Source organism: Tachypleus tridentatus, chromosome 13, assembly GCF_004210375.1.
Source record: "Tachypleus tridentatus isolate NWPU-2018 chromosome 13, ASM421037v1, whole genome shotgun sequence".
In the NCBI taxonomy this organism is placed as follows: Eukaryota; Metazoa; Arthropoda; class Merostomata; order Xiphosura; family Limulidae; genus Tachypleus; species Tachypleus tridentatus.
Window position 1 is genome coordinate 360,192 of NC_134837.1, and position 10,815 is coordinate 371,006.

A 10,815-nucleotide genomic window follows, 5' to 3' on the forward strand; every position below is an offset into this window, starting at 1 on the left:
AATCTGAGGGTCGCGGGTTCGAATCCCGGTCGCACCAAACATGCTCGCCCTTTCAGCCGTGGGGGCGTTATAATGTGCGGTCAATCCCACTATTCGTTGGTAAAAGAGTAGCTCAAGAGTTGGCGGTGGGTGGTGATGACTAGGTGCCTTCCCTCTAGTCTTACACTGCTAAATTAGGGACGGCTAGCACAGATAGTCCTCGAGTAGCTTTGTGCGAATTTCAAAAAACAAACAAGCAATATATATATATATATATTTGCACAAAGATTTATAGCTGCAAGATTTTCTGCGAGCAGATGTTAGGCCTCGCCTTGCCCCATGGTACTTCTCTTCGACTCATCATGTTCACTGTGTAATGTAACGCGAGAGGCCTGGAGTGGTGATACTCTTGATGGGAAAGAAAACTATACTTGATTCGGTATTTTACTTATATATACAGTACTGTCTTACTTATAGCACTCAAGCTAGCCAGTGAAAAATACAAACTTTATTTATGTACAAAAAATATCAGAGATATAAAGTAAACTATTCCGTGAATATAAGACGTTTGTATATAGAAAGTACAATTCTTAGACCAGCAAGTTGATTTTGAAACACCGTATTTCCCGTAAACTTGAAGTAATATGTTATATATTCTTAAAATTTTATTATTAAACAGGACGTATAGTCTTAGACCTATTACTGATCAAATATTTCAATAATTAGTAATAATCTCCATTTTTTGTTGATTCAAATAATATTTAATAATTACAATAAAATTACAGTCGCCATATCAAGCCTTAGATATTGAGTGTGATCAATAGAAAACGAGATGGCGCTATTGTGGGTTTTAAGTTTGTATACAACGTCATTAAACTAAGTAAAGTTGTAGTTTACGGAGGTCGGTAAAGTAAATCACTGATATAAATATGCTTATTCAGAAGTTTTAAGTTTGTATACAACGTCATTAAACTAAGTAAAGTTGTAGTTTACGGAGGTCGGTAAAGTAAATCACTGATATAAATATGCTTATTCAGAAGTTCTATGTAAACTTTTAATACGTTTTTTTGACCTGAGCTCTTCATATGACACAAATATGGGATTTAAGTGGTTTATTAAAATTTTTTGTTTAGGACTGACTGTTTTGTCCCTTATAACCTTAATTCAGGCCTACCATATTTAGTAGCTTCGCTTCCTGTATAAGCTTGTTATAAATTGCATCTTCAAAAAAAGAATTTAGTGTTGTTTAAGGGGGAGCATTATTAGGATTTTATAGAGGCTCACAAAAAGAAAATACCGTTGTCTCTGTAGCAATATCGAAAAACTTCAGACACAGGATTCGAAAGCTTCTTTCTCATACAACAAATTCTATGTTGACAACTTGTTTTACGATTTCGTTAAGATAAAACAAGTATGTTGAACAAAATATCATTTTATCTGCAGGCCATAATATTGATTGTCACGACACTGAAACACGGATTACCCTGTAGAAGGAAACATGAATTACTCTGTTAAGGTAAAAAAACAACTTAAACTCTATATAAACAAAAAACATTTTTTCATTCATGTATCTCAGTTTGCACTTATTAGGGCGCATGCCATCGTTTATTTTCCCCGTCTGATCTACGGGCCAGTGTTTAAACACACTGCACCATAAAAATACTGATATTAAGATATATTAACTGTTATTTTATAAATGACTTATACAAAGAGTGTTTAAACTAAGACCTGAGGAACTCTAGTATTGAGCAAACATTTAGGTTTATGGTCGAGATACTTAATTGTAGATTTCCTTCACCAAAACGTAAACTCTACTGAATAAAAGATGAAACAGAGGCCTAATCTGTTTTTGTTTTTTTATTTACTACATCTGTTACAAAATTCTAGTTTCTCCGAAACCACACTTCATCAGTCCTGTTTGGAATAGCGAAGCAAATAAAGTAGGCCTCATCTCACGTGCTATATACACACGACATGTTTTGTTATTTTATAGATCAGTACAGCACTGTATGTTTAGATCGATCAAATCGAAATAGTAATGGGTCCATTTTATTTGGTTTGCTGACCCAAGTTACGCTCATGAGCCTTAAGTAGGCGAAAATGCAGTCTATGGAAGAGGGTACAGTCAGAGAGTGCAATTGATTCCTACGTCACAGATTAATTTTTCAATTTCATTTATGGTGGAAAAGACAAGAAGGCAACATATTTAGACAAGTCGCGTTATTATTGTATGTCCTCTTGTCCCGTTTTAATACGTCAGTAAAGAATGATGAATATATATATATGAATTTAGGTCTAAACTTCCTAATCTGGCTGAACAACGTGAGATGTTATTGGGAACTTTTTTATTGTTACTTTAGTATATAGATTTAGGCCTAAACCTACTATTCTGGCTGAACAAGGTAGGATATTATTGAGTAATGTTTGACGTTGCTAATTAGTGTATGGATTTAGGCCTAAACCTACTATTCTGGCTGAACAAGGTAGGATATTATTGAGTAATGTTTGACGTTGCTAATTAGTGTATGGATTTAGGCCTAAACCTCCTAATTTAGCTGAACTGTGTGAGATATTGGGAAACTTTTTTTTATTGCTAGTTTAGTGTATGAACTTAGGCCTAAACCTTCTAATCTGGCTGAACTACGTGAGATATTATTGGAGAATTTTTGCATTGCTAGTTTAGTGTATGAACTTAAGCCTAAACTTACTAATCTGGCTGAACTACGTGAAATATTATTGGATAGTGTTTGGTATTGCTAGTTTAGTGTATGGATTTAGGCCTAACCCTTCTAATCTGGTTGAATTACATGAGATATTGGAATTGGTGCAGAAAGTACCGGTTGTAGAGAAAACACCTACATGATGAATCAAACGTTATAAGTTTACGCTTTTTTTTTTTATCATTTTTTGGTAATATTACATCTAGAGAAGTATATAAAATTAGTTACCTTACTTATGTAATTGTATTTATTTCTGATCAAACAAGTTAGCTTGTTTGATCAGAAGTTACTGATAAAGGTTGTTTTTATACACGAAACCCGATTTATTTTTACAGACTAATAAATAATATTGATTCAGTTTTCAAAACTCCAATGAATCATGTTTGCTCATACAAGTCTTAAACGTTGTGCAGTTAGATACTCTGACTTACAACAAGCTACAAGTTTGTCCTGAAGTATATAAACTAAAGCATTTCTCACAATTAATAATAGCAAGACTTTAGAAACTAAATGAATCTGCAATCTTATACTACTAAAGTTAGTAGTTATGCTACAGCGCAACGCCACACAGTGAGTTATTTATACTAAATGGGGATCGATCCATGGTTGTTAGTAAACGTTTCACTGATTCACTCGGGGGATAAAGATTTCTAGGGAAAGTGACAATTCAGAGGAACCAAAGCTGTGAAACCGGATATTCTTGATGATTTCTTTCTTTCTTTTTCCAAAAACTTAAAGGTAGACATTTAGTAACAGCCATCATTACGAGACATACACGAAGAAGATTGATATATTTTCATTGTCTGCATTGACTTTCTAAACGTTTTCCTTCCATATAAATGTATCAAACTGATTTAAGAATAACTTTTATCGGATGTTTCTAAGCAAGAGCTTGTAAAAACATGTACAAAAATTGTATAAGTACTCCGTTTGTATTACAGAATGTTCTAGAGCATGAACATTTTTGAAAGAGAAATTAATACAAACATTCCTTTACAAAGAAACGGTAAAGCTGGAGTTTATATGATGTGTAGAAAAACCAATAAAAAATGTTTCTTCACTTGGTCTGGTTCGACATGGTTAGGTGGTTAAGGCGTTCGAGTTGTAATCTGAGGGGCGCGGGTTCTAATCCCCCTCACACCAAACATACTCGTCCTTTTCAGCCGTGAGGGTATTATAATGTTACGATTAATTCCACTATTCGTTGGTAAAAGAGTAGTCCAAGAGTTGGCGGTGGGTGGTGATGACTAGAGGGAAAGCAGCTATCTGCGCTAGCCCTTTTATGGCTTTGCGCGAAATTCAAACAAACGCTTGGTCTGTTTTGCAATTACTAAACATCAAAGATAAGGTACGGATATAACGTCTGTTATATTGAAAGTGTTTTATTCTTAACAGTAAGCCAAGGTACAAATACAATGTTAGTGTTATCCAACGTGTTTTAAACCTAAAAGTAAGATAGATATTGGTATTTTTAACTTGAACGGTTCTTTAATGACGCATGGGTAAAAGCAATGAAGTCCAAGGCTCAAGCACAGCAGTCCGTAATTTTGAGCTGTTTATCAGAAGACAATCAGCAGGACCTGCCGTTTTTCAGGATCCCTTTAAATGAATAAAGAGAATTGACTGTCACTTTTATAACGCGCTCACATTTGAAAGCATAGAGCATGTTTTTAAAGATGTATTTCTGGCCCGAATCCAAAGCCTAGATTAAAACTAATTATGTTTTATAATAGAACTCGTTATAAAGTGTAGGGTTTTTCTAAGGGGAATAATGTTTGTTTTTTAACAAAATGGCATAACAGTATTACATTTGACAGTGTAAAGACCTTCAATATGTTTGTTAGTTTTTCGAAAGGTAGGTAGTCAATAGCGCCCACCGCCAACTTTTGGGATACTTTAATCGAATGGTGGAATTAATTATCATCTTAAACCGTATCAGCAGCCCTAGAATGTAACTGGACGCGAAGAAGGGTCTCTAAGACCCATGTTTCAGCATGCTAGCCACCAAGCCACAGTTGGCTCATTTGTTGTCATTGTTTATTATTAAGCACAAAACTACAAAAAGGGCTAGCTATCTGTGCTCACCCCACCACAGCTAACAAAACCGGGTTTCTAGCGGTATAAGTTCCCAGACAGACCGCTGTGCTATTAAATAGCCGGGAGGCTGACTTATTGTATTGTAAAATGAGAATGCAAAAATACGATAAAGATTGAACTATTTCAGAATATTCCAGAAGGATCTCCAGATACATTTAGAGGGAGCAGTAACTGTCAATTTACTTAGAATAATTTAAATTACGTTTCATCCTATAACATAGAAATATGTCCCTTGTCATATAACTAAACAACAAACCAAATTCAAGTCCTCTTACAGCTAGGGTCGATCAAACAAACTAACAAAAACGAAGCCAGAATGTCTAAATCCAAAGTTACAGAAATCATTGTATTAGTAGCACATTCTAATTTTTAAAATAATTCAGTTATTAAACCATAAGGTGACACAGACCCGTGATGGTTTTTATTGTCTTGAAATGTTTACGTGTTTTACAGTAATTCCTGTTCGCTGAATCCGAAAATGATACCCTCATTTCTCCATCATGTACGTATTTTTTCACAATATATCATATATACTTTTACATAAGCGAAGCATATTTATTGAAGCCGGGTTACATTTTGTTAGGCTTAAAATGTTTACAACCACTGGCTATAGATTTCTCTAGACCAATCGCGACGTCAGTCTTAACGATTGTTCTGAAACCCAAACATATCAAACTTATTAATAAAAATGTTCATTGTGGTGAACGAAATAATAATTTGATCTAAGTAAGAGTTTGTTTTTCGTTCCGTTTTGTAAAATAAAATCCTTAGGTGATGCAAAAAAAAAAGTTATTATTTTCAAATTCTGCGAAGCTGAATTATGGAAAATCTTATATTAAAATCAAAACAACTTTTATGAAGTTTCAATTTGCAGGCCTGTGTAATTTGCCTTGAAATATTTCAACCTGCGTCTGCGACGTTGTAGAATGCTAAGGGACACCACAATTACGTAAATAGATGTGTTTGAATGCAAATTTGTAGTCAAAATGTTGATGAAGAATCAAAACACAATACTAAAACTGTGAGCATAATTATGTTAATATTACGTAATTCGCTTTAGAATATTTTCTAGGCACTTTCAATGATGTATTATCTTTACCTTTGACATCATTCCTATAGTAAGTTTATAGGTTTTGCACTTAAGAATATATATTGAGACTTCAAACATTGGTTGTAGTAATTAGCAGTTTATTCTGTATGATGAAATAATTAGTTGAAATAGTATTGTTGGCTAATTTTGTGATATTATCAAGTTCAGATGAAAATATACGTGGAAGATATATTACTCCATAATGCATACAGAAATCAGCACGACTTGTGAAAGTTAGGGTTATTGGTGATTCAAGTTAACTCTGAGATGATACACATATTTACCAAAAGATGACGACACAATCTTTGGTTTTGAGATTAAATAGTATTTCAAAAGTAACTTATCCACAGACTATTACATGAATAATTAAACTTGTCATAAATGAAACTAATTTTACTTTCTTTTTAATATTATTAATTCATATCCAATGAAATGTTGACAAGCTGTACTAATTAGAATAAGTACGTCAAAGAAACTGGTGAACTTTCATATGGTAGGTAGTATTAATACAATTCATGTAATTACATACTACAAGCATAAATTATTAAGTCTCTATGCTGGGTTTTCCAATCATAATAAAGCACTACAATTTACCATACTTTCCTGGATTTAAAAACTGATTTTATTTGACTAAAGGGAATTAATTTTCTTAAGCGACATTCCAATTTATTGGTATTATTGTTGTATCTTTACAATTATTCAGTTAATATATCTATCTACAGTAAGAGTCATTTAAATATTTTATTGGTATTATTGTTGTATCTTTACAATTATTCAGTTAATATATCTATCCACAGTAAGAGTCATTTAAATATTTTATTGGTATTATTGTTGTATCTTTACAATTATTCAGTTAATATATCTATCCACAGTAAGAGTCATTTAAATATTTTATTGGTATTATTGTTGTATCTTTACAATTATTCAGTTAATATATCTATCCACAGTAAGAGTCATTTAAATATTTTATTGGTATTATTGTTGTATCTTTACAATTATTCAGTTAATATATCTATCCACAGTAAGAGTCATTTAAATATTTTATTGGTATTATTGTTGTATCTTTACAATTATTCAGTTAATATATCTATCCACAGTAAGAGTCATTTAAATAATTTATTGGTATTATTGTTGTATCTTTACAATTATTCAGTTAATATATCTATCCACAGTAAGAGTCATTTAAATATTTTATTGGTATTATTGTTGTATCTTTACAATTATTCAGTTAATATATCTATCCACAGTAAGAGTCATTTAAATATTTTATTGGTATTATTGTTGTATCTTTACAATTATTCAGTTGTATATCTATCCACAGTAAGAGTCATTTAAATATTTTATTGGTATTATTGTTGTATCTTTACAATTATTCAGTTAATATATCTATCCACAGTAAGAGTCATTTAAATATTTTATTGGTATTATTGTTGTATCTTTACAATTATTCAGTTAATATATCTATCCACAGTAAGAGTCATTTAAATATTTTATTGGTATTATTGTTGTATCTTTACAATTATTCAGTTAATATATCTATCCACAGTAAGAGTCATTTAAATATTTTATTGGTATTATTGTTGTATCTTTACAATTATTCAGTTAATATATCTATCCACAGTAAGAGTCATTTAAATATTTTATTGGTATTATTGTTGTATCTTTACAATTATTCAGTTAATATATCTATCCACAGTAAGAGTCATTTAAATATTTTATTGGTATTATTGTTGTATCTTTACAATTATTCAGTTAATATATCTATCCACAGTAAGAGTCATTTAAATAATTTATTGGTATTATTGTTGTATCTTTACAATTATTCAGTTAATATATCTATCCACAGTAAGAGTCATTTAAATAATTTATTGGTATTATTGTTGTATCTTTACAATTATTCAGTTAATATATCTATCCACAGTAAGAGTCATTTAAATATTTTATTGGTATTATTGTTGTATCTTTACAATTATTCAGTTAATATATCTATCCACAGTAAGAGTCATTTAAATATCTTATTGGTATTATTGTTGTATCTTTACAATTATTCAGTTAATATATCTATCCACAGTAAGAGTCATTTAAATATTTTATTGGTATTATTGTTGTATCTTCACAATTATTCAGTTGTATATCTATCCACAGTAAGATTCATTTAAATATTTTATTGGTATTATTGTTGTATCTTTACAATTATTCAGTTAATATATCTATCCACAGTAAGAGTCATTTAAATATTTTATTGGTATTATTGTTGTATCTTTACAATTATTCAGTTGTATATCTATCCACAGTAAGAGTCATTTAAATATTTTATTGGTATTATTGTTGTATCTTTACAATTATTCAGTTAATATATCTATCCACAGTAAGAGTCATTTAAATATTTTATGATGTTCTGTGTATAAATGGACAGCTTATCATCATCATCTGTCACTAGATTCGTTAAGGAACGTAGGGCTGCAATCACTGCGGTTTCTGTAACAGGCTGGTTTTTAAGTGAGTAGGTTGTTAGCCCACTGCACCTAGGCGTCCCTAATTTAGTAGTGTAAAACTAGAGGTAAGGCAGCTAGTCATCACCACCCACCGCCAACTCTTGGGCTACTCTTTTACCAACGAATAGTGGGATTGAGCGTCACATTATAACGCCCCCACGGCTGGGAGGGCGAGCATGTTTGGCGCGACGCGGATACGAACCCGCGATCCTCAGATTACGAGTCGCACGCCTTACGCGCTAGGCCATGCCGGGCCGCACAACTTATACGTATTATAGATATTATATTAAAGGTTTATATTTAATTAACCACACAGTTTGATAGCCACTCTTAACAAATTAACACCAAGATTCTGTTACATTTCTTATAAGTTTAAGTAATACATCTTAGGATGAATCAAATAGCGTAGGGCAATCTTAAAGGAGAGTTTGGTTTGGTTTGAATTTCGCGCAAGCCTACACGAGGGCTATCTGCGCTAGCCGCCCCTAATTTAGCAGTGTAAGACTAGAGGGAAGGCAGCTAGTCATCACCGCCCACCGCCAAATCTAGGGCTACTCTTTTACCAAGGAATAGTGGGATTGACTGTCACATTATAACGCCCCCCACGGCTGAAAGAGCGAGCATGTTTGGTGTGACGGGGATTTAAACCCGCGACACTCGGATTACGAATCGAGTGCCTTAACTACCTGGCCATGCCGGACCCTTAAAGAAGAGAGGAACCGACATAGATTCAGTTGCTATCGTGAGTTGAGTGAGAGTGACCTTTTGCTGTCGTAAATTTGAAGAAATGCCTTAAATAAAGCGTTTTCTTAAACAGTATTTACTTGTAATAACTATTAAAATAAGATAGTTTTTTAAAACAAGCCCGAGACTAATCACTATTTAACACTTGTTGAGATATTGTCATAACACAATATGTCGTTTGTTGGTAAATGTACTACAGGACTTTACAGATATAAGGGAGATTAAACTAGTGAAAAGTTTACCTTTTTTACTGCGTGAACTGGTGGGTTGAGGGTGAAGTGCATAATCTACAAACTTTTACAGAGTGCCGTTCAATATTGTATTATGTATATGATGCCACAGTTTTCAACTATTTATTTTATCCTACACAACGCAGCTGTTTATGACAGAGGAGATTACAGTGTACAGTAATACTGGATAAAACAGTAGACACGCATTTAGGACCTTTACAGGTTATAAAAATACAATATATAATCTGAAGGACTATAGTGTTGTTATCCTATCATGGACATCACCTTGAACTTTGACTCGCCAGGGTCAAACTGAGGTCATGAATTCACTGACACATCTTGTGTAGTAATACCTTTGTAACACATCTGATTTTTCTCTATCAACAGATTTGTACATTTTACTAAAACCTTGACGTGTCTCGTGTAGATAATCGTACTAACTTCTGCACTGTTGTCAAGATGTTTTTCGTATTCGTGAGAGGGCTCTGTAGAAAAATAGTTTTAGAGAATTAATTTCTATGAAGTGATTTTGAATAAATTGAAATTTAACGTTTAGCAACTTGGATAAAGTTGTCAACAATTGATAAAACGGGTGAAATTAAACTATATATTAATCTGTTTGACAACTAGCTGGCATCGTATGTAACTGGCTAAACTTCATGCAATCACATATACGTGTTTTTGTACAAAATAACTGATATTTGGACACACAGCTGTCCGGCGGGTTAACAATATCTAACCGATTTATAAATATAGTTTATTTATGTTTGAATAAGGAACATAACATTCAATGGCTATGAATTGTACAAACAATACGAATAAACTATTTTTTTAAAATGAATAATGATATAAATGTAAGATAGTAGATCTATCCTCAATGTAAGGCGTGCGACTCGTTCGCACGCGTCGCGCTAAACATGCTCGCCTTCCCAGCCGTTGGGGCGTATAATGTGACGATCAATCCCACTATTCGTTGGTAAAAGAGTAGCCCAAGAGTTGGCGGTGGGTGGTGATGACCAGTTGCCTTTCCTCTAGTCTTACACTGCTAAATTAGGGACGGCTAGCACAGATAGCCCTCGAGTAGCTTTGTGCGAAGTTCCAAAAACAAACAAACAAACAAACAATCCTCAATGTACTTGTAAAATTTAGTTGGTAATATGAATTATTTGAGTAAATACACACTCACACGCCTTTAACAGGAATAAGCTCTTAGTTCCGTGAAGTTACAAGAAATAGTATACGAAAACAAAGTAAAAAGCAAATACGTTTATTTTTATAACGAGAACCATCAAAATATCTTCAAGGCTGGAATGTTACTATGGGAAAATAGATTCGTATTTACTTCGCTCTCATACGCATGATACACGTCTATCTTGTAATGGTAGAATGGGGAATTTTGAGAGAGGAGGCCTAAGATTAGTAGAGAGATTGGAGTTCTAAAAGTGCGGATGTTTTAAAAC